Source organism: Arvicanthis niloticus, chromosome 26 (genome assembly GCF_011762505.2).
Source record: "Arvicanthis niloticus isolate mArvNil1 chromosome 26, mArvNil1.pat.X, whole genome shotgun sequence".
Taxonomy (NCBI): Eukaryota; Metazoa; Chordata; class Mammalia; order Rodentia; family Muridae; genus Arvicanthis; species Arvicanthis niloticus.
In genome coordinates, this window is record NC_133434.1 from 30,836,609 (window position 1) to 30,863,789 (window position 27,181).

The 27,181-nt window shown below is 44.9% G+C and overlaps 1 protein-coding gene and 1 long non-coding RNA gene across 6 annotated transcripts in view; one reads left to right on the forward strand and one right to left on the reverse strand.

The window, feature by feature from the left end:
- Positions 1 to 4,168, reverse strand: part of LOC143439293 (uncharacterized) — a 32,954-nt gene extending 28,786 nt beyond the window's left edge. The window contains exon 1 of the long non-coding RNA XR_013107593.1: positions 3,858 to 4,168. This is a non-coding gene — a long non-coding RNA (uncharacterized LOC143439293). The remainder of the gene's footprint in view (positions 1 to 3,857) is intronic.
- Positions 1 to 27,181, forward strand: part of Thsd4 (thrombospondin type 1 domain containing 4) — a 562,869-nt gene that overhangs the window by 439,866 nt on the left and 95,822 nt on the right. The gene's annotated exons all lie outside the window — the stretch shown is intronic.

Here is a 27,181-nt window from a genome sequence, read left to right on the forward strand (position 1 = left end):
TCCTAACTGCAGACAGGGTAGTTCACAGGGATGACGTTGTGCTCTGTCTCATTCAGCCGTGTCTCCTAGTCCTCCTACGTCTCTGTTTTGGACCTGAAGGTCAGAGGTGATGCTTTTCCAGGGCCCATGGGTCACTGACGTGTAGCTACAGGCAGATTAGTTGCATGGATTTGTTTTGCTCTCTTCAGAGAGCAAGAGAGGTAGGTCACTTCACATGGTCACACAGAGGAGTGTAAGAATAATAACAACCAGAGCGACTGTTATTGAGTGCTTACTATATGTCAGGCAATTAGGGAGAGTAATTCCCCCTGGCATGTTTGGGGCCCAGTAAGCAAAGTAAATTAAATACAGGCTCCCTGGCAAAATGTCCAAGACCATCATCTATAATCAAGAGGTGAAAACTGCTTGCTAACAGATTGGAATAATCCATTCCAAACACACCCAGCCATGTACATTTCTTTCCTGAGTTACAGCACACATGGGTATTAAAGAGGAGAGAGCATTGGGTTGGCAGCAATGCCAACTCCTTTCTGGTCTCAATGGATATTCATGGCACAGGATAGCAGAGATCCCAGTGGGGAAGGTATCCCTCTTTACAGAGGGCATCTTCTAATCTCCCCATCTCCCCTGTGAGTTTTGCACTCCTTGTTCCTGTCACTAAAAAAGGACATGTCACTTCATAAGTTATATGAATTGCAGCAGGCCAGCATTGTTGGGTAGAAACGCCTAGGGCCTACTCAGAGCAATGGGAATATTTTCTTATAAAGAAAACTCCTGTGACAGCAGGGCTCAGATTAGCAAGTGGACTCTCGGCCTTGAGAGTGTCCTATCACCAAGGGGGAGGCCCCAGAGAAGGTGAGTTCCTATGGAAGAGGGTTCCATCCAGTGGTGTCAGGTATGCAGGGCATTCCTGAGCCCAGTGGCTCACTAACCCTCGAGTGTAAATATAACTTACATGCATTTATGTGTGTGTGTGCTGTAGTATGCACGTGCACTTAGAATTTTTCCCTTCCCAATGCTGTATAAAACCTTGATCGTTACATTGGTGCACTTACATACATACTAAAAGGCGGTGCTCTGAGACTCATTCCTGAAGGGCAGATTGGCGAAAACACGGGCAGTGGTATACCATGAGAATGGGGTATCTAGAGAGATACCCCCAGGTGATTTGGTATGTGTGTCATCCTCCCCTCAGAACCATATATATATATATATATATATATATATATATATATATATATGTTTTCACTCATAAATATGTTTGTATGTATGTAGACAAGGAGAAAGATTGGGGTATGGAGAAGACCACAGAAGTAAACACTGTACTAACCCCAAGTCTGAGCCTGAGTATTTTGCCCACATGTATGTTTGTGTGCCATGTGTATACCTATTATCCGTGGTGGCCATAAGGTGGCATGGGGATTCCATGAATCAGGAATTACAAACAGTTAGGAACCTTTATGTGGGTGCTGGAAACTGAACCAGGGTCCTCTGCAAGGGCAGCAAGTGTTCTTAACTGCTGAGCTAATTCCCAGCCTTGGTATGTGGACAATTTTAAAATCCCTTTGTGTGTGTGTGTGTGTGTGTGTGTGTGTGAGAGAGAGAGAGAGAGAGAGAGACAGGGTCTATCTTCATAACTCTGGGTGTTCTAGAACTCTCTATATAGACCAAGCTGGCCTCAAACTCATAGAGACCTACCTGCCTATGCCTCCCAAGAGCTGGGATTAAAGTGTGTGCTACCACACCTGACTTTAAAAAAAAAAACACTTTTAAATGTTGTAAAAAGAAAAAGACTGGACTTAGGATCAGAGCACTGGGCTTGTCTTCAATCATGCCATGGGACTGGGTGATAAGATGTAAATGTCAGTTTGGGTGGCTCAGGGAGCCAATCTCTGCTGTACACAGCCCGTCCAGCTTCTTACTGTCACTGTGATGATCTCTTGTCCGCAGCAGGCATTTCAAGAATCCCACACATTTCATTGGACATGAAAACTATTGTTGTTTCCCAAGGGGGCTTCAGAGGAAATGATATTTTGGGTTGAATATGCAGAATACTGTTTGTTTCCCAGGGCAATAAGGGCAGTTAAGGCCAAACTCGAGCCCAAGAAAAGGCTCGAGTCAGAGATAAATGCGATAGATTAAGGACTAGGGGAGAATTCAGAATGTCTATATCTCAAGAGATACTGGGTAAGAATGCAAGTTGGAAGAGGAGTGTCTTAGTTAGGGTTTCTCTACTGTGAGCAGACACCATGACCAAGGCAACTTATATAAGGACAACATTTCATTGGGGCTGGCTTGCAGGTTCAGAGGTTCAATCTATTATCATCAAGGCAGAAGCACAGCAGCATCCAGGCAGGCGTGGTGCAGGAAGAGCTAAGAGTTCTACCTCTTCATCTGAAGGCTGGTAGAAAACTGTCTCCCACAGGGTTAGGAGGAGGGGCTTATTGCCCACCCCCACAGTGACACACTTCCTCCAACAAGGCCACACCTCCTAATAGTGCTGCCCCCCCCCCCCCCCGGGCCAAGCGTATTCAAACCACCACAAGGAGTAAGAAAGTGACAGTAATTAGGTGGAAAAAAAGACAAGTCTGGTCTTGGCTACTTTGAACTGGCAGTTGAGTTAGTGCTCTTTGCCAGGAACTGCTTCTGTGTCCAGGCATTTAAATCAATGGATATTCACACCACCTACATGTAGCTCAGGCATGTGGGATCTCGGAATACTGAGTCATTTGAAGGACATCTCCTCTTAGTCATATCTCTGGAAATAGATAACCCTTAAAGAATATGAGACTCGTGTGGTCAGGGAAGAGCCAAGAGACCTATGAGACCTTTGGAAATGGGTCATGAATGGCATGTACCTTGTGCTTTTGTGGGTGTGTTTACCAAAGTGGGGGTGTTGTTTTGTAGAAGAGATAATGCAACAGTGTGTATGTGTGTGTGTGTGTGTGTGTGTGAGAGAGAGAGAGAGAGAGAGAGAGAGAGAGAGAGAGAGAGAGAGAGAAAGAGTATGTGTGTGTGTGCCTGTGGGTATGTCTGTGTCTGTCTATCTGTGTGTGTGTGTTTGTGTGTCTGTGTGTGTATGTCTGTGTGCCTGTTGGTGTGTGTCTGTGTGCCTGTGGGCATGTCTCTGTATGTGTGTGTGTGCCTGTGGGCATGTGTGTGTATGTCTGTGTGTCTGTGGGCATGTCTGTGTGTGTGTGTGTGTGTGTGTGTGTGTGTGAATGTCTCTGTGTATCTGTGTGTGTATGTCTGTGCCTATTGGTGTGTGTCTGTGTGTGTTTGTCTATCTGTGTCTGTGGATATATGTCTGTGTGCCTGTTGGTATGTGTGTGTGTGCCTGTGTGTGTGTGTCTGTCTGTCTGTCTCTGTCTGTGCCTGTGGATATGTCTGTTTACCTGTCGGTGTATGTCTGTGTGTACATAGAGAACAGAGGTTACATTGCCTTTTCCCAAACATTCTCTACCTTACTTTTTGAACCAAGGTTTGCAGTGACTGTTGCCTCTGGGATTTGGCTAGGCTGGCTGGCCACTGCGTTACTGAGCTCTACCTGAATCTATATTACAAACATTCAGTGCTGTACCTGGCTTTTCCACGGGTGTTGAGGATACAAACTTAAGTTCTCCTGCATATGCAGCAAATACTTGCCTGGCTGGGCCACTTCCCCAACTTTGATGCCTTGTTGGCCCTACAGATAATCAGAGAAGCAAGACAGAGGGTCAGGGTAAAAGGCATGTTCGTAGTGTGGGAAATCCTGGGCTTAAGGTCAGAGTGCCCGTAACAAGATAAACATTGGGACTTCACAGAGCCAGTGAGCTGCTCTGAGGATTAAATGGATTAAAAAAAGGATTAATTCTTACCCTGTACAGTGTAAATATAGTAGCTTCTTGAGGAACTGGAAGAAGAGAGCTGGACAGATGTCAACAGCTTCAAAACAAGACAGTCCCAAGTCGAGAGTTCCAGAGAGCTCAGCTTCGCGGTACTTTCTTTTTAGGTCTAGAACTCTGAGGCTCATCTCAAACTGGCCTGGAGATCCGAGCTGACCTTCAGTGAGAGGCCAGTAGCACCATGGAAATGTTTAAAGGGACAGCCAGCTCTGTATTACATTCACAGAGACGGGAGTCCTGAGCAATCTACTCTCCATTGTTTGTCTAGTCCGTCCGTATTGTATTCTGTTCTTGGGAATTTATTTTAAAGGGGCCTGTGCTAAACTTGAGCAAAACCACTGGAGGATGGCCAGGGTCATTGGTTTAGGTTTCCCATCAGAAGAGCACTGCTAAAGGGACTCCCCCCCCCACCCCACCCCAGAAGCCCACACCCACACTTAAATGGGTCTTTTCTTTCTCTATTTCTTTTCTGAATGTCTTTCATTTTATTAATCCTCATTCTTAAATCTATGTTAAGGACCCTTTTTAAATAATAAATTCACTTTTTAACAAAAAATAGAGTTGAGGAGGGAGAAAGACCACTAACCCTGCAGCAGGTTGGGGAAGATTGGCAGAAGCAGGCAACATTGAATCTGTGGTTCTTTAGAAAACAAGTGTCTACCTGCCTTGTATGACTTTCTGGGAGAGAACTTGACTAATGTATTGAAGTAATGAAAGGCACTCAGTCCACCTGAAGAAAATTTTTCTAGAAAACAGGATTGCCTCCAGATGCAAAGAGCTCGCCTCCCAGCGAATGTTCTAGAAGCAGCTGCCAATCCTCAGTAGGAAGTACAGATAGGATTCCCTCAGTAGGTGAGGAGTATGGACTGGGTGGTCTTGGGTGCCAAGCACCCATGACTGTCCCATCTTATTCTCTACAGGGAACCTTTCCAAACTAGAGCCTCTGTGGCAGAGACCTGTAGAGCCTTGTCTACTTTATTTTCCCCTGCCTACTGTTCATAGTAACCCAGACCATATCAAGGACTTGGAAAACTAGAAAGGAATTAGGCATTAGTTTAACTGCCTGTCACCTGGTATTGGCCAATCTGTAATCGCTTCTGATTATTAGACACAGATTCGTTACTTAGTCACACCATGTCTTGTGTTACTGTGGCAAATGGCAGTAGTGACGTCTGTTACCAGATCTGCCATCATGAGTGAATTCCACAGCCTTCTTTCCTCCCGTTGTTTTTAGAATATTTAATAGCAATCTCCTATCTTCTAAGTGAAATCAGATCAGATACCATCCAGAAGTAAATTGAGGCAAGCCCATGAAACGGAAATACACTCATTTCTCTGAGCGCGTTTGTTTGAAGTGTCTCCACCATCACTTAGCTTCAACTTCTGTTTTGGGCACAATTTCTTGCTGCCTGCTCCTTTTCTTCTTTTTTTCCGCTTCCTTTCATTTCCTTTCATCTCCTTTCTCTCTAAGAATTTCACATTTTAAACCTTCCCAGAACTCAATTAACATCACTTAAAAATGGGGTGGGGAGCAGCAGAGTGTGCAAGCTTCTGTCCTCAGTGCCCAGTGGGGCCCCGGAAACCAGATGTGCAGCCAAACATTTGGCTTTCATTTAGAGACAGAAGTCAAAAGGGGGGATTGATACACAGGTGTGGTACAAAGCTGGTCTTTAAAAATACAGATGTTATTTCCTCGAGGCCCTAGGGACCTGGAACAGAACGCAGCGAGCCACTCTTGAGGTGAGACAATGGTCATAAAATGGTTTGTCTGTTTGTGAATTTCACTGAGCTGTCTCTGCAACATTTGGTGACTATTTAATAACACCAACAGCTCACGAGGCTAAATTGCTAACATTTGGGGAACAAGGTTATGTAAAACAAAATTGAATTACGGCAACGGTTTCCCAGTTAGCACTGAAATTTATTTCTGTTTGTCTTTTTTCCTCAAAGGAGCCATTTACCAATTCCTACCCAGCTGGCACCAGTCAATGTCCAGAGACCCCAAACAATCAGCACACACCTCTGAACAACAAGGGTCTTTATTGTCCATTCAGAGGTCTAGCCCAAAGCCTGGAAGCAAGCCCAGTCATGGAAGGATCTAAAAGCCACACACATCCAGGGTAGCCTTCTGAAGAAAACTATGGCGCTTATCTATCCCAGCTATCCTATCCCAGGATGGTTGAAAGGAGAATTATTTAGTTGTAGAAACTGTGTGAACTGGTAGGCAAAGCTTAAAGACAGAGGACATACTGGTAAGAGGAAAATAGGCACACACTAATAGCAAGCAGTCCTGCTTTTAGCCATACCATTCGGGACACCAATCTGTGATGACAACACACATACACACACTTCGCCTCGCAGCAGTTAGGAAGGAAATAGATGCACATGTGTGGGCATGGATAGAGCTCAAGGCAAGACAAAGAGAAGAAGCCTACGAGAGATACAGCAAATTATCTCCCTTTATGCAATGACATCATCTCCACTATCTTTCAGCAAACTTTCAGTAAAATACAAAACATGCATCTGAGAGCACAGATAAATACCTCAGCCTCCCAAGCTACCTCTGGGAGTGGGTAGCACTGGAGGAGGCTACAAAGGTTCGGTTCAGCATTAGTGCTCAAGTGTTTCCTTCAAAAAGAGAATGCCTCGGAGCTGGCGAGCTGACCCAGTGGGTAACAGCACTTGCTGTCCAGCCTAATGACCTGAGTTCATTCCTCAAGACTCACATCATAGAAGGAGAAAACCAGTTCCCCAAAGTTGTCCTCTGATCTCCATATGAACATAATGGCATATATATGTACATGTACACACACATAAATAAATAAATAAATACATACATGCATACATACATGCATATATACATACATACATACATACATAAATGTAAAATAAGTAAATCATTTAGGCTAAGCAAATTAACTAATTTAGTGAGCACTTCAATATAACCTTTTAATACTTTTTTATATTGTTACATATTTTCCAAACTCAGCCAGACTAGTGTTCACATCCGGAGAGCATGAGAACAGAGGGGGCAAAAGAATTATGTCTGAAGCAGCTCACGATTCTCCTCCAGCGGCATGCTTTCTGTTGAGTGACTCAAGTTCTGGTCACACTCTGACCGCTGCAAATTTCTGATCCTGCTTGATAAGGAAAATAACGTAGCATTTCCACGGCCTCTAGCTCAGTACCTTAGGACTTCATACGTGTGGTCCCAGACAGGGTGTACAAACCAACAACACAGACACTCTCCCACTGCGGGGAGAACTTTCGTAAGTAGTTGTTAATCCAGACAGAAATGACCAAACCCTGAATACTCTAAACTCTGAACATTTGAAGCATCAACAGAACATCACAAGTAAAGATAACCGTGTAAATCACTTTCAGAATATATATTTTTTTTCAGACCTGAAGAGCTATGACATGCAGACTTTAAATTAGGTACTTAGGGGTTTGTCTGTTTATTTGTTTTTCTGCAAAACATTTGGAGGTACAAAATCAGAAAATTACAATAGCCCAATAATTTTATACACATGCATTTTCAGTGCACTATTAACTGACATTCTGATTAGTTCAGTGCTATTCAAGCCATGATAGAGGGATTGTTTCAAATAGATACACTTATATGCTATGACTGTTACAAAAATAATCGTTCGTCTGTTGATGGCTTGGAAGGTCCCTTAGGACTGAGGAGATGGCTTGTAGATAAAAGTGCTTGGTATACAAGCATAAGGACAAGAATTTAGACCCCCAGAGGCCAGACAAAGCAGGATGTGGTACAATTGCCCAATATACCTATGGTGAGATAGGAGGCAGAGGTAGGAGAGTCCCCCAAAGCTCACAGGCCAGCCAGCCTGGTATATGCAGCTGTAAACAAAAGACCTCGCCTCCAACAAGGTGGAAAACAAAGACCAACATCCAAGGTTATCCTCTGAGTAGCAGCCATGAACCATGGCATATGCAACCCTGTGGTTTCATGCACACACCTGAGCATGCACACATGTGCCAAATACACATTAAAAGGTCCTTTAGAGTCTGATGGAAGCTCAAGAGGCATTTGCTAAGAACAAGGTACCATATAGCAAACATACGTGTACTTGTGCTCTCTGTGGATTACACTTCCATGTTAATTCCTGCCTCCCTGTAACTGCCGATGCTTTTTCTTTATGATTGAGCATTCAGGCAGGACAAGAAGTTGTGCCACCTCCCAACACCAACTGGCTAGATTTCTCAGCCATCCGTAATGACCTTGACACATTATGTTAGATTCTCACTTGACTGTTAGCATGGCTGGAAATTAAAGTGATTTCAAAGTGACCGTCTCAAGAGTAAAGTTCAGAGGTGTGCCGTGGTTGATCTTGGAGACGCTGCTTCAAAATCATTCCCACTTCCAAAATCTGGGGTCGGTTATCTGGAGGGCTGGGTTTGATTTCGGAGCCTTCCTAATTGATGGTAGAAATCTCACTTTATCACATGTCCTGCAGATTTTAGTCTGAAGGAATTCATCAAAAGGCTATTTCTATAAACACTTTTATTGATTCATCATTTCTGAAATCATGCAGTTTATGAGTCATTCCTATTTTGAGCAAAAGCAATTACTTATAAAAGCTGCTGGATAGTTTCTGTCAGGCTTAATTAAACCTTTTTCTACTGGAGACTGTTTCAAGAGTTTGTGAACCATTGACTGCTGATACTGGCTCACATGTTACTCACAGACTGGAGTCTCTACCAGTAAAAATAACTCAGAGGCATCAATCCCTTGAATCTGGAAGCCAGTTGACTCCTTTAGACAGATTCCATATGTCTCCTTACCTCGTCCAGTGTGGCATTGACCTTATGGGTTATTTATGGGTAAAAGTCACTTTTTCTTCCTAACATGTATTTTCTCTCTCTCTCTCTCTCTCTCTCTCTCTCTCTCTCTCTCTCTCTCTCTCTCTCTGTGTGTGTGTGTGTGTGTGTGTGTCCACTCTCTATTTTACTTTCATAGTTTTATCAATTTTAATGACATAAAAGTACTTAAGGACAATGGAGGCCCCAGAGCAGCGACATTTGCAGGAAATTCTAATGAAGAGCTTCAAGAGAACCTTTTTAGCATCTGTTTCCAGATCGATTTATTTTGTTTTATGTGTATGAATGATTAGCCTGAATGCACAGGTGTGTACCACATGCATGCCTGGTGCCCAAGAAAGTCAGAAAAGGGCATTGGGTCCCCTGGAATTGGAGTTACCGATGGTTGTGAATTGCCATGTGGGTGATGGGAACTGAACCCAGGTCCTCTGCAGTATCAACAACTGTTCTTAACCACTGGGCTATCTCTTCAGCTCCATCTGGTTTTGGAAACTCAGGTATGACCAGAAGAAAGGCTAGAGCTTTAGGGGCACCTTTGATCACACAATGAAGGAAAACACTAGGGGACGTGAGAGCTCAAAGAAGGGTCCGATATGGAATTAAACCAAGAGGCAGTGAGGTTGGTGGGGCCTGCAGTGAACTGAGAAGATATGGAATGACAAAGAAACTAAGATAGAGCCGCCCAGACTGTACGAGTACAGAGAAGCGTACGCAAGTGTGGCAGGCAGTGCCGTGGTCTGTGTTTGCCACAGTCTGACTCATCAGAAGTCTCTGAACGATCTTAGAGTGGAAGAATGACAAATGACACTATGGCTTAAGAAGAGAATCTGGGAACATTGAAAGGAATTATTACATGGAGAATAAAATCGGAGAAAATTATGGAAGAGAACGAAGAAAAATAAATGAATGAATGAATATATAAATAAATAAAATAATTAAAAAAACAAACAAAAAGAGACACACAATATCACACACACACACACAAATTGAAATGTACACAGTGGAGCGTGGGGGGGGGAGAAAAGTAAGGCTACCACCAGAGGAACACCAGGGGGCGCTGTTGCCAGACGCTCATTCACTGCCCATCTGGCTATGCTGTGCCCTGTACTTTACATGGATTTGAGGAGAAGAGACTATTTTAATCCTAAATCGGTAGTTTCTTCAAATTTGAAACCACATTTGACTTGCCCATTCCCAACTCTGCAGACCCTTCCAGAAAACCCTTCCTGACTCTGCAATGGAACTTTCTAAGTAATTTAAAATGTTTTATTTGAGTCTCATTCTCCAGGGATTTCATTTACATGTTGTCCCCTAATTAAGCCCTGAGGTCTTGACCTAAGCAATATGATATGATTGACAGGGGAATTCAGAAGTATTTTGAAAGGCAGAAATAAGAAGAGGCTAAGAAACGAACAGAAAATCAAGTTCTACAATGGTGAAACATTTGTGGACCAGACAGGTGTCACGGATTGGGTCCCACAGGAAACAGGCTTTGAGGTTGCATGTGTTTGGGCATCTTTGGAGAGAAGGAATGCCAGGGACAACCCCACTGGGTATGGGGAGGTGCAACATAGACCTCAGCTGATACTCCTGGAATCCAGGAGCCAAGATGGCCTTTCAGAGGGTCCCCGTGACGCAAAGTGCTAGGGCTTTCTCTCACCTTCACCAAGCTGCCATTAAATATTGGCTACCCTGGGAATGGTACAGGAATTTTAGCAGACCAGCTTCCTACCACCGATGCCAGGCCCTAAGCAGGAACTTACCTGTGGCTCTCTGACTTCAGTCCTCCAGAGGACCAAAGCACCATACCACGTATCTGCCACATCAGTAGAGAGTGTGTGTGTATACATACACAGAGAGAGAGAGAGAGAGAGAGAGAGAGAGAGAGAGAGAGAGAGAGAGAGAGACAGACAGAGAGAGAGAGAGAGAGAGAGAGAGAGGGTTATAAGTCACCATGTGGGTGCTAAGGACCAAACCCAGGTCCTCTGAAGTAGCAACAACTGCTATTAACCAGTGGGCCATCTCTTCAGCTCCATCTTTCTTTAGAAACTCAATTATGACCAGAAGAAAAGCTAGACGGTGTGTGTGTGTGTGTGTGTGTGTGTGTGTGTGTGTGTTGCACACACCTAAACAAGACCTGAACAAGAACAATACCAATACACATAATAACATGAGAGGGGGACACTTCATAGGACAAGAAACTATAGGCAACTAAGGAATGCTGCAAGTAGAAAAATATAGCCTTCCCCAAGGATGAGTTCCCTTCTTGGTAACTGGATAACAAGTATTCAGCCCCGAAATCATAGCCATACATAGCCAACATTAAACAGACTCAGTGAGTTATATTTGCATATGTATATGTAATAATTAAAGAAAAGAAGACAAACTTGAAAGGAAGCACAGGGTAGGGGAGGTCATGGGAACATGGGAGGAGTTGGGGGAAGGAAAGGAGACAAGGATGTATGTGATCATATTTTAATTTTAAAAGAAGAAAATATGTTTTTAATTACCTCTTCTCAATGTGCAAACACCTACAGTTATATTTGGAAACAAAACATTTCCAAGTGCTATTTTGGCGGGGCATGAGACATCCAGTCAAACTGTCAACGTTGAATTGCTGCAGAGGGACACCCTTAGTTCTTCATGAAAGTAATCAGTATGGAATGCACTTAGTACATGATCAACTGTAATATGTGTTTGGGGTACATTTGATGTCAGTGTGTAAATCCTTATTATTTTACACCTATCTTCTTTTTGTGGTGCCTTCTGCAAACAGAAGTCTGATCTGACTTTCTTGCTTTGGTCTAACCCAAGGCCATGGATTGGCCATCACTGGCTAAGAACTCAAATATGGCATTGTGAAGTTACCCAAGTCCTAGACTTGGGAGTTACCAGATAGACTCCCAAGGAAGCTGAGCCCAGGTGGCTGTGGTGGGATCCAGGCGGAGCTGCTTTGTACGTTGTCTCTGGGTTGCCAGAGTGAAGATCCTTTTCTAACGGCCAGCAGACACCTTTGATGAGTCTGTCTATTCAGCGGAGTCTTTAGAGTCAAAGTCTCCTGATAGATGAGTTGAGAGTTCAATAGCCTAAGTCTCAGAAGGAGGTACTCTTGGATGAAAATGGCCTTAGGTTTACTTGGTGGGTATCCTGTAAGCAGGAACGTAGACATATGCATTTGTGTCTCTGTTATTCATGCATGCAATCAGCACTCATTAGCTGTGTTCCTACGCAAGAAGCTTGCATACAAGGTGAGGAAGAATCAGTGTCTGCCTGCAGGGAGCTCACAGTCAGGACAGGGGACAGAATGACAGAGGACACCATTAGGGGAAAGGAGGACATGGAATGAGAGTGTCACAGACACAGTCCCTAGGCACTGTGAGGAGGGGGTGAGGGCTTCCTGAAGGAGGTCTGGAGGACTCTGCAAGATTAGAAATAGACAAATCCAGTAATTTCTCCTCCGCCCCACACACACTTTAATTGTGGCAAATCCCTCTACTTAGGTCTTTGTGTCCTATGAGAAGACTTTTGTGCTGTTTCCCATGAAGATATTATACTATACATGAGCTAGCATCCTAAACACATCATAGTTTCTGCTGTTTTTTTAGAGGGACATTTTATTGTATATTAATTTTTGCGGTTAATTACAGAAAATACACCTGAATTTGAAGTACCTCTGTCCTGCGACATCATCGTACTCTGCAAGTGAATCTAAGAATGGAAACTGTGTTGTTGGATGAACAATCTCATCTGAAAACAGTAGCACCCAATGTCATATTTTCCAGCCACTGTGTGTATTTCTTTTCTGCGTGCTATCCGTCTTCCAATAGCTCGTTAGGCTATGAATCCTCAAGGGAGTTATCTATTGGTAAATGTGCCAACCCATGACATCAGAACCCTCACAATCCAATCACTTCCCAGATGCCCCACCTGGACATGGCGACACTAGGACCAACCTTTCAACACATGAGCCAGGAGGGACATTTTATATTCAAGCCACACCAATGGACAACTTGTCTTCTTTCATTCTTCTATGTATATGCACATGTATTCCTGTTGGTGTGTATGCAGGTGTGTGTGCGTGTGTGTGTTCTCATGAGTGTGGAAGCCAGAGACCAGCCTTGAGGGTCATTCTTCAGCCACCATCCACTTGGTTTGTTGAGACAGAGTATCTTGGGGCTCATTGATTCAGACAGGCTGACTGGCCAGTGAAGCCCAAGGAACCTCCTTTCTCCACCTCCCCAGTACTGGGATTGGATAACATTGTTCACAGCTTCCTGTTTGTTTTTCAGTGGTTGCTGGGGATTGAATTCAGTACCCATAGCAACCCCCATCACTTGTGGTTACATGGCAACTCTACCAACTGAGCCATCTCCCCTGCCCACTTTCCTGTGTCTAGAATTAGTAACAAACTTTTTTTGAATGTTGGATCTGGTGTTTGAGAAGGGGGAGGTGTTACCTTAGGTGACTAATTATCTTGTCACTGAGGTGGCCAATAATACTGATCTGTCCAAGTTTTCTGTGTGTTTCCCCCGGTACTCATAGTACTTAGATGATCATTGAAGAAAAAGAAAATACCCACCTGGGAGTTACAGGATGATAACCAGTGTTCCTGCTGCTGCTGGAGAGACACTGTCACTGGGCTGCCAGAATCTGTGTTCTTGTGAAAGGGACCTAAGTGTTCCTTCTCATCAGTGAATCACTTGTCCAAAGAACAGGTTCTTGAGAGGCAAGTGTTCAGCTTCTGTGGGCTTATGTAGCATAAACTCCTGTCATCTTTACCTGTGACCAAGAAAATGCTCTAAGCTCTGCCTCTACCTTTTTCTTGGTCCCTGGGCAGCTGAGGGCCAGTGCTTCTGAAATGACTTCTTTGGAGAAAATCCCAGTTGAGCTAAGCTTAGGTCGTATTTCTATAATCTTGGCTGCAAGTAGCAGGCCTTTCACTAAGCGAGAAGTAAGATTAGCTCTTAGAGGGCCATGGCGATCATACAGCTTCTAACAGCCTCACAGAGGGCTTGCTGAGAGCTGTGAGGAGTCCAGAAGTCTCTCATGAGGACCACCTGCTGAAGCCAGGCTGGGAATGGTACTGAGGAATATGGTAAATGTCTTCTGAACCTAAAAAGAAACTCCCCATGAGTGAGACTTTTCAGTGTTTTCAGTGAAGTGCACTGTGCCTGCCGGGAGAACAGGAAATGACTTTGGGTTCAGAATGAAGGTGAACTGTCTTCCTCCACTCAGGGCAGAGAGAAGGTGTTTCAAAAAGTTTCATCTCCTGGTTCAAGGCAAAATTTTGGTTTTAAAATACAATGGAAGGCAAGTGGGAACCACAGGAATACTGTACGCCTAGAAAGACCTTATTTTAGAGAAGACCACACCATGATAACCAGACAAATAGGCCTCTGAATATTCCAGATTCTCCCCCAGGTAGTTTTGTAACTGTGGCCCCTTTAATATTGCATAACGACCTTATGTGTTTTTCATCTCCGTAGTAAATATTAAAATACCTGGAATAAAACCAGCTAACTTATCCAAGGTTGCACAGGAGCCAAGAAGCAAGAAGCAGGTTCTGAGCTGAGGTGTGCCAGGCCTAGCCCCACTTCAGTGGGGATCAGGGCATGTACATGCACCTCCAGAGTCGTGTCCAAACACAGCTTCTCTCTGAGCACATCTGCACAGGGATCTGGTGCTTGACATTTGTCACAGGCAACCAGGTAATGCTGCTTCCAGTGGCTCTCAGGTAACACTCAGACTATGAAGAAAAGTGACCATCAGTCTTGGTAAAGTTTCTTGGACATCTTTGATGGCTCTGTCTAATGGCTCCAAAGTTTGATGGTTCTGTATCTCTGGGCTGGCTAGTTTTATGTCAGCTTGACACAAGATAGAGTCATCTGAAAGGAGGGAATCAAATGAGACGATGTCTCCATAATATCCAGCTACATGGCATTTTCTTAGTAAGCGATTGGTATGTGAGAGCCCAGCCCATTGTGGGTGGTGCCATCCCTGGGCAGGTGGCCCCGAGGTCTATAAGAAAGCAGGTTGAGCAAGCCATGGAGAGCAAGCCAGTATAAGCAGCACCCCTCCATGGCCTCTGCATCAGTTCCTGCTTCCAAATTTCAGATCTTAATTTTCTGTCCTGGTCTTCAGTGATAGACTGCAATGTAGAGGTATTGGCCAAATACCCAGCTCCTGCCCCTTCAGCCTGAAGCAGGGCAGTTGACTGGTTTTATGTCTCTGGGTCCCACCTCAGGCTTAGTGGGAATTGTGATAAATAATTCCTTGTCCAAAGGAGAGCAGCCTGGTGGTAGAGTTGACTATTTCCCAAAAGACACCACCAAAAGACCTGAGCACCCAGTGCCTTCCCCCAGCTGCTCCTCCACCTGCATCTTACTGCTGTCCTTCTGGACACACTCAAACACCTCCCTCTTCAATTGTCCAAGCAAAAGAAAGCCATCCCATCCCCTCGAACACGGCTTGGTGTCATCTCAGCCCTGATCACTCATTGCTATTTTGTTTTTCCTTTTTCCATTTTGTTTAGGGGGGGGGAGTGGGAGGGGGCAGGCTAGGAGGGGTTGCACATTTCTGTGTATATATCTGTAGAAGTGTATACATTTGTGTTTGTGTGCATGTGGGGGTCAGAGGTTGATGTTGGTAATCATCTCCATCATTCTCGTACCTCGTTCTTTGAGGCAGGGTCCCTCAGTGACATCCAGAGCTCACCAATATGACCATAGTTTCCCGGACCAACTATGGAGATCGTCTGTCTCTACCTCCCAAGGCTGGATTTACCACTATGTCCAGCTGGCCTTTAAGTGGGCTTCTGGGGGTCCCAACTCTGGTCTTTACACTTCCATGGCAAGTGTTTTAGCTCCTGGGTTATCTCCCCAGCCATTTTTAAGGCAGGGTCTCATGTAGGTCTGCCTGTCCTCAAACCGAGTATGTCTTTAAGGATAACTTCAGGTCTTCCTGCCTCCACTTTGGGGTGCTAGGATCATATGTGTGGTTCTTAGGTCCATTAATTGGTCAGAGCTGGAGACATGACACATACCATGATTTGTAGCCGCCCCTCATTATTCCTTTGTGACATTGATTGACATGCTTTCTTCCTCTCTAGACCCACCCTCATGCCATATCTCAAACCCACAGTTTCCAGCCTCCCTTTGTTTTTTATGTGCCCTGTCCCCATCCAGACCAAAGCCATCACATCCACAGCAGCCAGTATATCCTTCAGGCTTGCTGACCACACAGCCTCAGTACTTTCTGGCCTATTTTATCTCTGCTTTGCCCACACAACAGGGTAGGAACATCTGGGCTCTTGAATCCTTGGAGGTACCTTTGGACCTAAGGCCCATGTGACCAGGCGTCCAGCATGCTCCCAGAGGGGCCTCTGTCCACCCTTGACCAGTTTTCTATCTCCTGCCTCGAGTTTGGACATCTGGATATTTTCCATTTTCCAAGTCTCAGACGTATGTGTCTTTGCAAGTTGGCTCCGTTTCTATCACAGCCTTCCTTTTATTTAAATGTGTGCTATCTAACTATACGCTAAAGCACCCCCCACCATAAAACAGAAACTAAACAGACCAAAAATAAATAAATAGATAAATCACCCTTTAATCAAATGCTCACTGTCTCAAAGGGGAGATTCAGACGAACTCTTCTTTGGGAAAGGGATGGGCACATGGCTGTTTGCAGGGAGGGGAAGCAGGCATGTTAAGTTGGCTTGGAGCACCACTCTGTCTTGTCACGGCACTGCCTTTGATCTTTAATTTGAGCCATTCTAGGCAGGGCTCCGTGCTCTCTGAAAACACACTGTGTGATTAAAACATGTGCACGGCATCAGCCAAAACATTTGTTTATATTTTACCCGCAATTTCAGGGCTCTTGTTTCTTGTCATGCTTTCCCTGAGAACTTTCTTTATGTAATTAAAGAGGTGCGAGTACTCTGAACATGGCTGTGCAGGAGAATGTGAAGGGGTTCCTTGGTCTGAAGATGAGAGAGAGACAGAGAGAGAGAGAGAGAGAGAGAGAGAGAGAGAGAGAGAGAGAGAGAGAGACTCTAACATGGAGTCCACAAGTCATGACTAATCGACCGCCAAGTGTAAAGTCCACAGGACATGACTAATCGACCTCCACTGCGTTGTTTGAAGATGGTCACAGAAGACTGGGAATGTAGCCAGTGGTGCAAGGCCCTGAAAGAGAGAGAGAGAGAGAGAGAGAGAGAGAGAGAGAGAGAGAGAGAGAGAGAGAATGAAATAGGATGGTAACATCAACCAGACAAGAAAGAGCCTCACAAAGACTGAGGTCTCTAAGCAGAGCCCTAGTGTCCCTTGGGAAATTAAATTCATGAATGAATGTCTCCATCTCCAACAGTAATTTCTCCATAGTAACATCCCCCTTTGCCACAGAGATGCCCTATGCATTGCAGAATGCTCGTCAGCATCCACAGCCTCTGCCTTCATCCACAGACTCTGTCCACCAGATGCCAATAGCATAGCCTCCCTCGCTGCCAGTTGTAGAATCAAACCTATCTCCAGACATTTCCAAATATGGCCCTGGGGTGCTTGAAATTCCTCCAGTTAAGAGGACTTGGGCCACTTCAGTTTCAAGTTTAACAAGGGAGTTGGAAAGGAAAAGGAAAGGGAAGGGGAAAGAAGGGAGGGGAAGGAAGGGGAAAAGGAAGGGAAGGGGAAGGGGAAGGGGAAGGGGAAAGACAAACAGCCTTACCAAGTACCTGTGTCTCTTTTCCTGGCCTTGTTTAGTGTCTGGTAGAGCTCGTGAGATGAAGAAGGCCTATGCTTTTGTTTTCCTTCTAGGGTATCAGGAAAGGAAGAGGAGTGGAAACTGGATGACAGCTTACATCTAGTGTCATATTTAGCTTCAACTGTCAGCTTGACACAAACCTAGAGTCACCTGGGAAAAGGGGAACCTCCGTTGAGAAACTGCTTTTATCAGATTGACATGTCTGTGAGGCAATTCTCTTTATTGTTATTTGGTGTAGGAGGGCCCAGCTCACTGTGGGCGGTTCCATCCCTAGGCAGGTGGGCCTCAACTAACTGGTAAGCAGCATCCCTTCATGGTCTCTGTTTCAGTTTCTGCCTCTAGGCTCCTGTCTTGAGCTGCTCTGGCTTCATTCCATGATGGAGGGGAACCTGTAAAATGAGATAAACCATTTTCTCCCCCAGGTTGTTTTTAGTCTTGGTGTTTATCACAGCAACAGAAAGCAAAGGACAGACAGTCTGTAAAAGTAGGGTCCCGAATGGAAAAGAAAGGGTCTTAGGCACCAAGACTGTGAGATATATATATATATATGTATATGTATATGTATATGTATATTCCGTTGGTAAAGTTCTTGCTGTGTAAGGAGGAGGACCTCGGCTCAATCTCTACCACTCATGTCAAAAATCTAGGTACAGTTATATGAGCTTGTAACCCCAGCTCAGGAGAGGTGGAGACATGTGGATCCCCAGGGCTTAATGGCCTAGTGTAATCAGCAAGTTCCAGGCCATGGAGAGACCCTGTCTCAAACAACAAGGTCTGAGAGATGATGTTCAAGGTTGACTTCTTACCTCCACTCCTGTACTCCTGTGCCTAACACAGGGTCTCTCTCTCTCTCTCTCTCTCTCTCTCTCTCTCTCTCTCTCTCTCACACACACACACACACACACACACACACACAGAGAGAGAGAGAGAGAGAGAGAGAGAGAGAGAGAGAGAGAGAGAGAGAGAGAGAATAGGATTGTGCATCTTGTGACAGCCCACCGACTTCCTCTGTGATGTATAATATTCATCCTTAAGAGGGAAGCCAAGCAATAGGAATCTTGGGTCTCTAGGTTTCCACCCAGTACCCCAAGCTACAGATCTGTGACCGCATCACACTGTTATTTCTTCTATCACAGGGAGATGGCGTGTTTAGCTTCTGGACTCCTGCCTTATTAACTGAAATAACTTAGGGAAATGAACAACTTGACCTCACTGGGCCTCAGTTTTCCCATCTGCTAAGTGAGTGATCATCAGACCTACCTCCAAGCTGGCAAAAGAATAAGATAACCCAGCAAGCATTGGGGTTGGGGTCGCTCCAGGGACATCAGCTCCTATTGCTGGCTATTCTTGGGCACCGACATGAGGGCTCAGGAAGTCCTGCTCTGTCTTCCATAGAAATGCTTTCTGAATGTCTGCCTCCCCCTTCCTGCCTCTGTTGGCATTGCCAGAGCTCTGGGCTACCTTCCTGTAATGTCTACCTTTCTCTGCCACTCAGCTGACCTCTGCCCAGGAGTTTCTAGAGCCGTTGACTACTCATGACCATTTCCTGAGGTTTCCTACAACCAACAGGCTACAGTCCAAATGCCATATGGTCAGAATAGAATCCGTAGGCAACTCTGTGGTTCCCTCAGCATGCTGGAATCGTTAGCTGTGGTTCTCATGACCCAAGAGTGCTGACTGGCTTTCCATGCTGGGGTTCTGAATGCCTGTCTGTTTTCAAGCCACTCTCAGTGTTGGTCAAATGGAGTTCCCTGTCCACAGTTTATGTGTTTTGGACCAAAGTGATGCACTTTTCCCCCTGTTATGTTTTAAACACAACGTTTAGTTTTCCCAATGAGTACTAGGCATGGTTTGGATCCATGGCCTGGTCATGATTAATTTCTCTCCGGCATCTCATGTCGGACCTTGTTTATTTACACTAACAAGACAACTTCACAAGCAGCTTCCATATGAGTTTTTTTTTTTCCCCCTGGCAACACAGATAATGAAGGCTAGTTTGTGAGTGAGGGGAGGTTGAAATCAAGGTTCTTCCTGCTCCTGTCCTGCCTGTCCCTGCCACGAGCCCACAAACAACAAGCTGTGTGTGAGGAAATTGTCTTCTTCAGTTGCTTTATTCAGGTCTCCACAGTCTGACGTCATTCTTGAAGCTTGTCTCTTATTTGAAAGTGACATTGGGATAGGAGAGAAAAGGAAGCATGAAAGAAGAGGGGTAAAGGACAGATAGTCTCAAGGAGACCGCTCAGTTGAGAAAGTGCCTACTGTGCAACCATGAGGCCCTGAGTTCCAATTCAACCTAAAAGCTGAGCAAGGTAGACCTACACTGGAGGGTTGGATTAGTGTGGAGGGAACAAAGACAAACGAATGCTTGGAGCCCATTGGCCACACAGCCTGGCCAAATCAGTGAGCTCCAGCTGCAGTGGGAGAAGACCCTGTATTTTACAAAGTGAGGAACAACCCAAGACAACACCTGACAGTGACTTCCAGCACAAACACGTGTGCCCACAATACACACACAGACATGTGCACATTAGCACATGCATGCACACATACACAGACACAGTGCTTCAAAATCAAAGCTCTTAGGGACTTGTTAACCTGCAGCAGGCAAATGCTCCCAGAAATATTTTCCTGGTGACTCTGAAAGTTAGAAACTCTTCAAATCTTGGTCTTTGTCACTGTTGTCTGTTGGGCACCAATGACCACCCTCACCTTGGAGAGAGACCCCATTGAAGGTCAAGTCAGATCTGAATAGCACACACAGTGTCTCAATGCAGACAGCTGTGGCAGTTTGAATGAGATGGTCCCCTATAAGTCTCTATATCTGAGTGCTGTTTGGGAAGGATTAGGAGGTGTATCCTTGCTGAGAGAAGTATGTCCGTGGGGGGCAGATGTTGAGGTTCGAGACTCAGTTCAAGCCGTTTTAAATGTGTCCCCTCTGCCTCCTGCTTACAGTTCAAGATGTGAGCTTTCAGCTCTTGCTGACCTCGTGACTTTCCTCCACCATCATGGACACTAATCCTCTAGAACCCTAAGCCTAATTAAGCACTTTCTTTTATAAGCTGCCGTGGTCGTGGTCTTTTATCACAGTGGTAGAAAATTAACTAATACATCAGTCTTTCCTTAAAGCTATTTTAAATGCACTTTATTTTAGCTAACATGTAGCAACTGTCACCATGTATGGAGTGGAGTGTGACATCAAAATACATGCCTTTAAGATGAAGACTATTGTCTTATCTGTCACCTCTGGCATGCATCATTTCTGCATAATGGGAACATATCTCTCTCTCTCTCTCTCTCTCTCTCTCTCTCTCTCTCTCTCTCTCTCCCTATCTATTTGAACATTTAAAATACATTATGTTAACTGTAGTTAGCCTACCATGCTGCAGAACAAGTTGTCCTTCTCAGAGCTAGAGACATCCTTCAGTGGTTAAGAGTACTTGCTACTCTTGCAGAAGACCCAAGTTAATTTCCTAGCACCCACATTGGAAAGCTCATAACTGCCTATAATTCCAGCTCCAGGGAAGCCATCTTCTAACCTCTGCAGGGCTCTCACTCTCATGTACAAACCTACATACGGACACATATGCACATTGTTAAATAAAGTATTTTTGAAAAAAAATATGGATCCTCCCATCCAATGGCATCTGTGTATATGTTTTCCATTCTTTTCCCGACCTCTCTTTCTCCCCAGTTCTCACCATCCAGGCTCTGGTAACTACTATTCTATTCTTTCTTCCTTTGAGACTAATTTTATTTTCCACATTTAAGTGAGAACATGTGGCATTTGTCAGCAGTGTTCCTTTTGAGAGGACAAGCTCTGGCTCCTTGGCCATATAGCTTCTGAGTTCTGGTATAACCATCTTCTACCCATTGCTGTTTCTCGATGCTCTGAAACTGAGGCTAAACTGGATGCAATGTGTCTGCCAGGCTTTGCAGTGAATAGCTGAAAGAGAAAGTCAGAGAAACGTGGTGGGTGGGAACGTGGTCTGGGCAATAGATAAGCCTGCTCCGGTCCCAGCTCTGCTGGCTACCTGCTCTCTCACTTGAGAAATTCTGTCCCTTGGCTCTTCCATACAAAATTAACTTTTGTCATCTGTCAAACAAGGACCCAGAGGAAATACCTCACTGGGTTGTTAAGAGCATTAAGTAAAATGTGTAGCACCACACAGAACACCCAGAATGCTCAGCCCAGGGATGCTGCCACAGTGATAAGACTGTGTGTGTGTGTGCGTGTGCGTGTGTGTGGTGTGTGGTGTAACTTGTTCATGCATGTGAGGGCCAGAGGTCAACATCACATGTCTTCCTCAATTACTTTCTAACTCATCTTTTTGAGACAGTTTGTCACTGCATCAGGAACGTACTGACTGGCTAAACTGAATGGCCGGCGAGCTTCAGGGACTTACCTATCCCTGCCTCTTCTGTGCTAGGATTGCAGAGACGTGTGGCCAAGCCTGGCTTTTTTATGTGGGTTCTGGAGATCTCAGGTCTTCATGCTTTCTTGGCAGAAATTTGACCCAATAAGCCATCTCCTAAGTCTTTGAACAAGTGATATTCTTAAATCTCCATGTGACCTGAAAAGATCTTACTCAAAATCTCAGACCAGAGACCCTGATTAGAGAGGGAACTTAGAAATAAACATCCTTACTAATGGAACAGACAGGAACAAATGGGGAAAGGGTGTCTCAAGACGATACACTAAAACTCACTTCCGAGGTCAGAGGCACGGAGTCTGGAAGGAGAAAGCTAACTAACTGCCATGCCCAGGGCAGCAGCAAGTTGAAGAAAGTTGTAAGCTGGACCGTCCCCTGGGTGGGGTCTCTCATGTGGACACCCTGTCTTACTGTACTTGAATCACTTCATTTATTTTTTTCTGACTAGCTGCTCTTTAAGGGCCTCTCCACACCACCACAAATGAAAACCATCCTAATGGCCTTCTGCTGGGCTGGGCTTTGCTCGCCATGGTTGGTGCACAAAAGCCCGATCCCATTAAGATGGTCAGATACTTCCTGCCATCTCACGGCCTTGTGCTCAAGAGCATTCAATGCTATTTAAAGCCCCCTTTTTACAAAAATATGCTTTGGTCACATTTGTGTACAGCCCATTAATTAAGGCCAGATTCGAAGCTCTCTGAACTGTCACTTCTATTAGGGGACTTCAGGAAATAGAGGACTTCATTCTTCCAAGAGATAATTTGGACATAGGAGAAAAGCCAAGAGGTCCTTGAATCCCCACAGCACTTACCTTCACTTCCAGGCCTGTTAATGAAAAGGCTTCTTAGATAAAAGGGAATAAAAAGACTCTTTCATGGAAGCTATCAACATTTTCTGCCAAACAGGAGATTTATTGGGTGGGAATATGGACACACACACACACACACACACTTTGTCTGGGGCACCTTGGAAAGTGAAAGTCAATCTAGGGAAAGTAATCATGAGAGAAGATAGTCTTGAAGATAACCGCTTGGTTTTTCTGTGAGATTAAAAATAGATCAGTTTACAAACACGCTCACCTAGAAAGCATAAGAATTAAGTGTATTTTCTCTTCTGTCTTTCTCCATGGGAAACCCCTGGTTGCTTGATTGGAAAACATGGACTAGTTATCAAATGATTTAGTTAATAGCAAGTTAATGAGATACCTACATCACATCCCTCCTCCTGTGGCTCAGAGATCACCAAGGCGGAGAGGGAGAGAGGTTGAAAGAGCCAGCCGCGGGGGAGAAACCCATTTCCCCATTTCACTATTACAGAGTAGTTGCACATATAAATTGATAGAGCCTGTGACTAGACTACATGCACAAGATTTGTGCAGGATGGAACCAGAAAACATCCCCGCATAGGAGAGGAAGGTGGCAGGGAAGCCTCACCCCTAGCTGAAAAATTGCTAGAATTAAAGATTGGTGGCTGCTGAGAGAGGGAATCAGTTCTTGAGGGCTGTAGCCCTCAGAGGCTCCCTGTGCTCCAGCAGACAGTCCTACACCCATGCAAAGAGGCACCCATGCATACTGGCAGCGCTACATGGACTCTGTGGGTTTAAAACAAATCAAAACAAATTTTTTTTAAAAAAAAAAAAAAAAAAAGGAGCTAGCATATGAAATCAGAGGACGGGGAAGATTGAGGAGCTGGGGAAGGAATTAGGGGAGAGGGAATGGGCGTGGACTCCATCAAAACATATTACATGCATAGGTAAAGGTCTCAGTCAATAAAAAGAGCATCCAACACCATGCTATGCAAAGATTGCATAGAATTACTGTGTGTATTCTTCCCCAGATTGCTATGGCTTAGGGGAATGGTATGGGAAATACAGATACGGATGGTAATCACAGTCCTGAGACTAAGGGAATTCATGCTTACTGAGAGTTTATACTTCGACATATTAAATGTCAACACACTATGAATTTTCACATTTGATTCTTGAGACTCTATGGGGTAGGTACTATTATATGCCCATTTTACAGATTTTTAAATTTTTATTTGTAATTGTTTATATGGGTGGGGGAGGGGTGGGATATATGCAGATGAGTGCAAGTGCTACAGAGGCCAGAAGAGGGCATTGGATCCCCTGAGGCTGGAGTTGCAAACACTTGTGAGCTGCCTGTCATGGGTGCTGTGAACCACTTAGGTCCTCTACAAGAGCAAAATGTACTCTTAACCACTGAACCATCACTTTAGCCCTCATATGCCCATTTTATAGATGAGAAAAATGGAGGCTTAGCCTGTTTGACCATTTTCCCAAGGTCACAGATCTGATAGCTGGGGTCAGTTCTCCCATTTTAGGAGATCTGTGAGATGTGAGGTTCCTGGTACTCGATGGTGTCTCATCCTGGCAGAGCAGGAAACTTTCAGACTGTGGAGACAAGCTAGGGTCTCATCATGATTTTGTTATGTCATGTGACTTCCAACAAACCACTTTACTTTTTTTCAACTTTGGTTCTTTAACTGAAATAGGAAAAAAAACTAGTTGCCTTGTAGGCCCTTATAAAGAAAGAATGAAATGTCAGTAGGAAAGTACTCAGATTTACCCACTGTGTCCCACTCCACTGTTCATTTAAACTTTGATTAGCAATGTCTATTATTATTATTATTATTATTATTATTATTATTATTATTAATTTTTATTATTATTATCATTATTATCATCATTCCCATTTGCAATACAAGGATCTGATCCCACATCTCTTCATTCTTGAAATGATGAAATAAGACGTTCTATGAATCAGGTGGAAGTTAAGCTGTAGCCAGAAGAATTGTACTTAATTCAAGAATTATTACTACCTAATGTGTGCTCGTTCTGAAAGGAAGGCAGAGTCAAATCCCATATGTCCTTTTCTCAAGAGAAGAAGTTACAATGGGCAGGGGATTGTGCCAGGCAGGCTTTTTAAACAACTTACTGTCGAATGAAGTTGTTAAACAACAAAAGTATGGTCTCAGGTTAGATGGCTCAGTCAATGAAGTGTTTGTCACTCAAGCTTGAGGACCTGAGTTCAAATCCCCAGCACCCATGTAAAAACTGAACATAGTACATATGTCTATAACCCCAGTATGAGGGGCCAGGGATGAAGACAAATGGACCACTCACTGACCAGCCAGTTCCTGGTTAATTAAGACCTTCTCTCAGCAAATAGGGTAGAGTGATAGAGAAAGTCATCTAATGATGACCTCTGGCCTGCACTCATATGCACGTACACACACACACACAAACATGCACATATGTACACTACATAGGCACATACCCAAAGAAAAGCTCTGCATAGTGTGACTTACAGAATGTGACTGCTGTTCTCATCCCTGAGTTCTCTTGTGTGGTAGTGTGGTGATGGGTATGATTATTGGGTGTGGTAATGGGTGTGGTTATTGGGTGCGGTGATGGATATGATTATTAGGTATGGTGATGGGTGTGGTGATGGGGTGTGGTATTGGGTGTGGTTATTGGGTGTGGTGATGGGCATGGTGATGGGGTAGGTGTGGTGGTAGGGTGTGGCGATTGATGGTGGTGGGTGTGTTGATGGGTGTGGCAGTGGGTATAGTGGTGTGCATGGTAGTGGTAGTGGGTGTGGTGATGGGCGTGGCGGTGGGTATGCTGATGGGCGTGGCGGTGGGCGTGGCGGTGGGTGTGGCGGTGGGTGAGGTGTGGGTTTGGTGATGGTAGTGGGTGTGGCAAAGGATGCAGTGGTGGGTGTGGTGGTGGCGTGGCAGCGGGTGTGGTGGTGGGCGTGGCGGTGGGTGTGGTGTGGGTTTGGTGATGGTAGTGGGTGTGGCAAAGGATGCAGTGGTGGGCGTGGTAGTGGGCATGGCAGTGGGTGTGGTGGGTGTGGTGCTGTGGTGATGGGGGTATGGTGATATAGTGATTCCGTGGTGTGCTGAGGGGGACATGTGTGCTGCAGGATGACAAGTGTCTCTGCCTTATTGACTTCAGACAGCATCTGACACTGACCTGGAAGCTCGCTGCTCTGGCAAGGCTGGCCAGCTCTAGAGCACTCAGGATCTGCCTACGTCAGCCCACAGAGCTGGGGAGTTGGGTGTGGCATTGACCATGAACAAAATACATTATATGAAATTCTTAAAGACTTAATTTAAAAAATACCATTTTGTAAAATACAGAGTGAGTTACTAGATGAAATAGGACGCATCCAAAAGAATGTGAAGGCCCGGTCTGTTGGACTCACATTTGGTGGGGCAGGGGGTGGGGTGGGGTCTGCCTTAGACACTTTTGTTGAGACAGAGGCGTTTAGAAAGCTTTCTGTGCAGGATTGCAGGCAGCATGCGTGTACCTGAGAAGATGAAGCTCAAAGCCTGGCACTTACTGCTGAGCTCCAGCCTCAGGGGAAGGCCTGGTGACAGTGAGGTGGCTCCTCTGCTTTCACACAAGCCCTTCTGGCTCCTTCTCCTGCCCTGGGGCTGCCTAGGCTGCAGGCTTTCTGGTACCAGGCTGGCTCCTGTCTGCTCACCACAGTCTTCCCTCTTCCCATCCCTCCACTGGCCTTGCCTCTTCCACCTTCTCTCTCTGCAGCTGGCATTTGGGATTCAGATCAAGGCTTTTGGCTGTGACCTCAGCCACCCTCCTCTACTAAATCTGTACTAAGTAGTTTCACCCTGGTAGAACGTCAGTGCATACCTGTCCTCCTTTCTGTCATTTTGCTGTGTGCCCATGAGCACCCCAGTGACCTTTCCATATAGTGTGGGCAGCCTTGCCAACAGCTCCAAGTGACCAGAGACATCACTTATAGAAAGTGAATGTTTGTCTCTTCTTCAAGCGGTGGGTGGCTCTGTACTAATGTTTGTTTACATTGGTCCTCCAGGAGAAATGCTTCTCCCTTTGTCCTTCTGCATTGCCTGCACTCCTGTCTTTAAAGCACTCCAAGTTTCTTCCCTAGCTGACTAGCAGTCCATTGTTTAAGTTAGGAATGGATAAAAGTTGTTTGTATCTCTTTGAATTTGCCGTGCTCACTTTCACTTTAAATAAAGCATGATAACATTGAGTCCCTCCCACATGTTGATGCTGTTTATAAGTAAAGCGACCCATTACTGTCAGAAAACTAACTCAGAACATTTAGAATATGCATCCATTAATTGCTACCACTAGTTAGTACATCTTACTACCTTAACAAAGCATTTGTCAAAGCGTGAAGACAATGGATCATTCTCAAACACTTCTACATTTGCAGAGTCATATACACCCGGGATATAACGGTCCTGATGCTG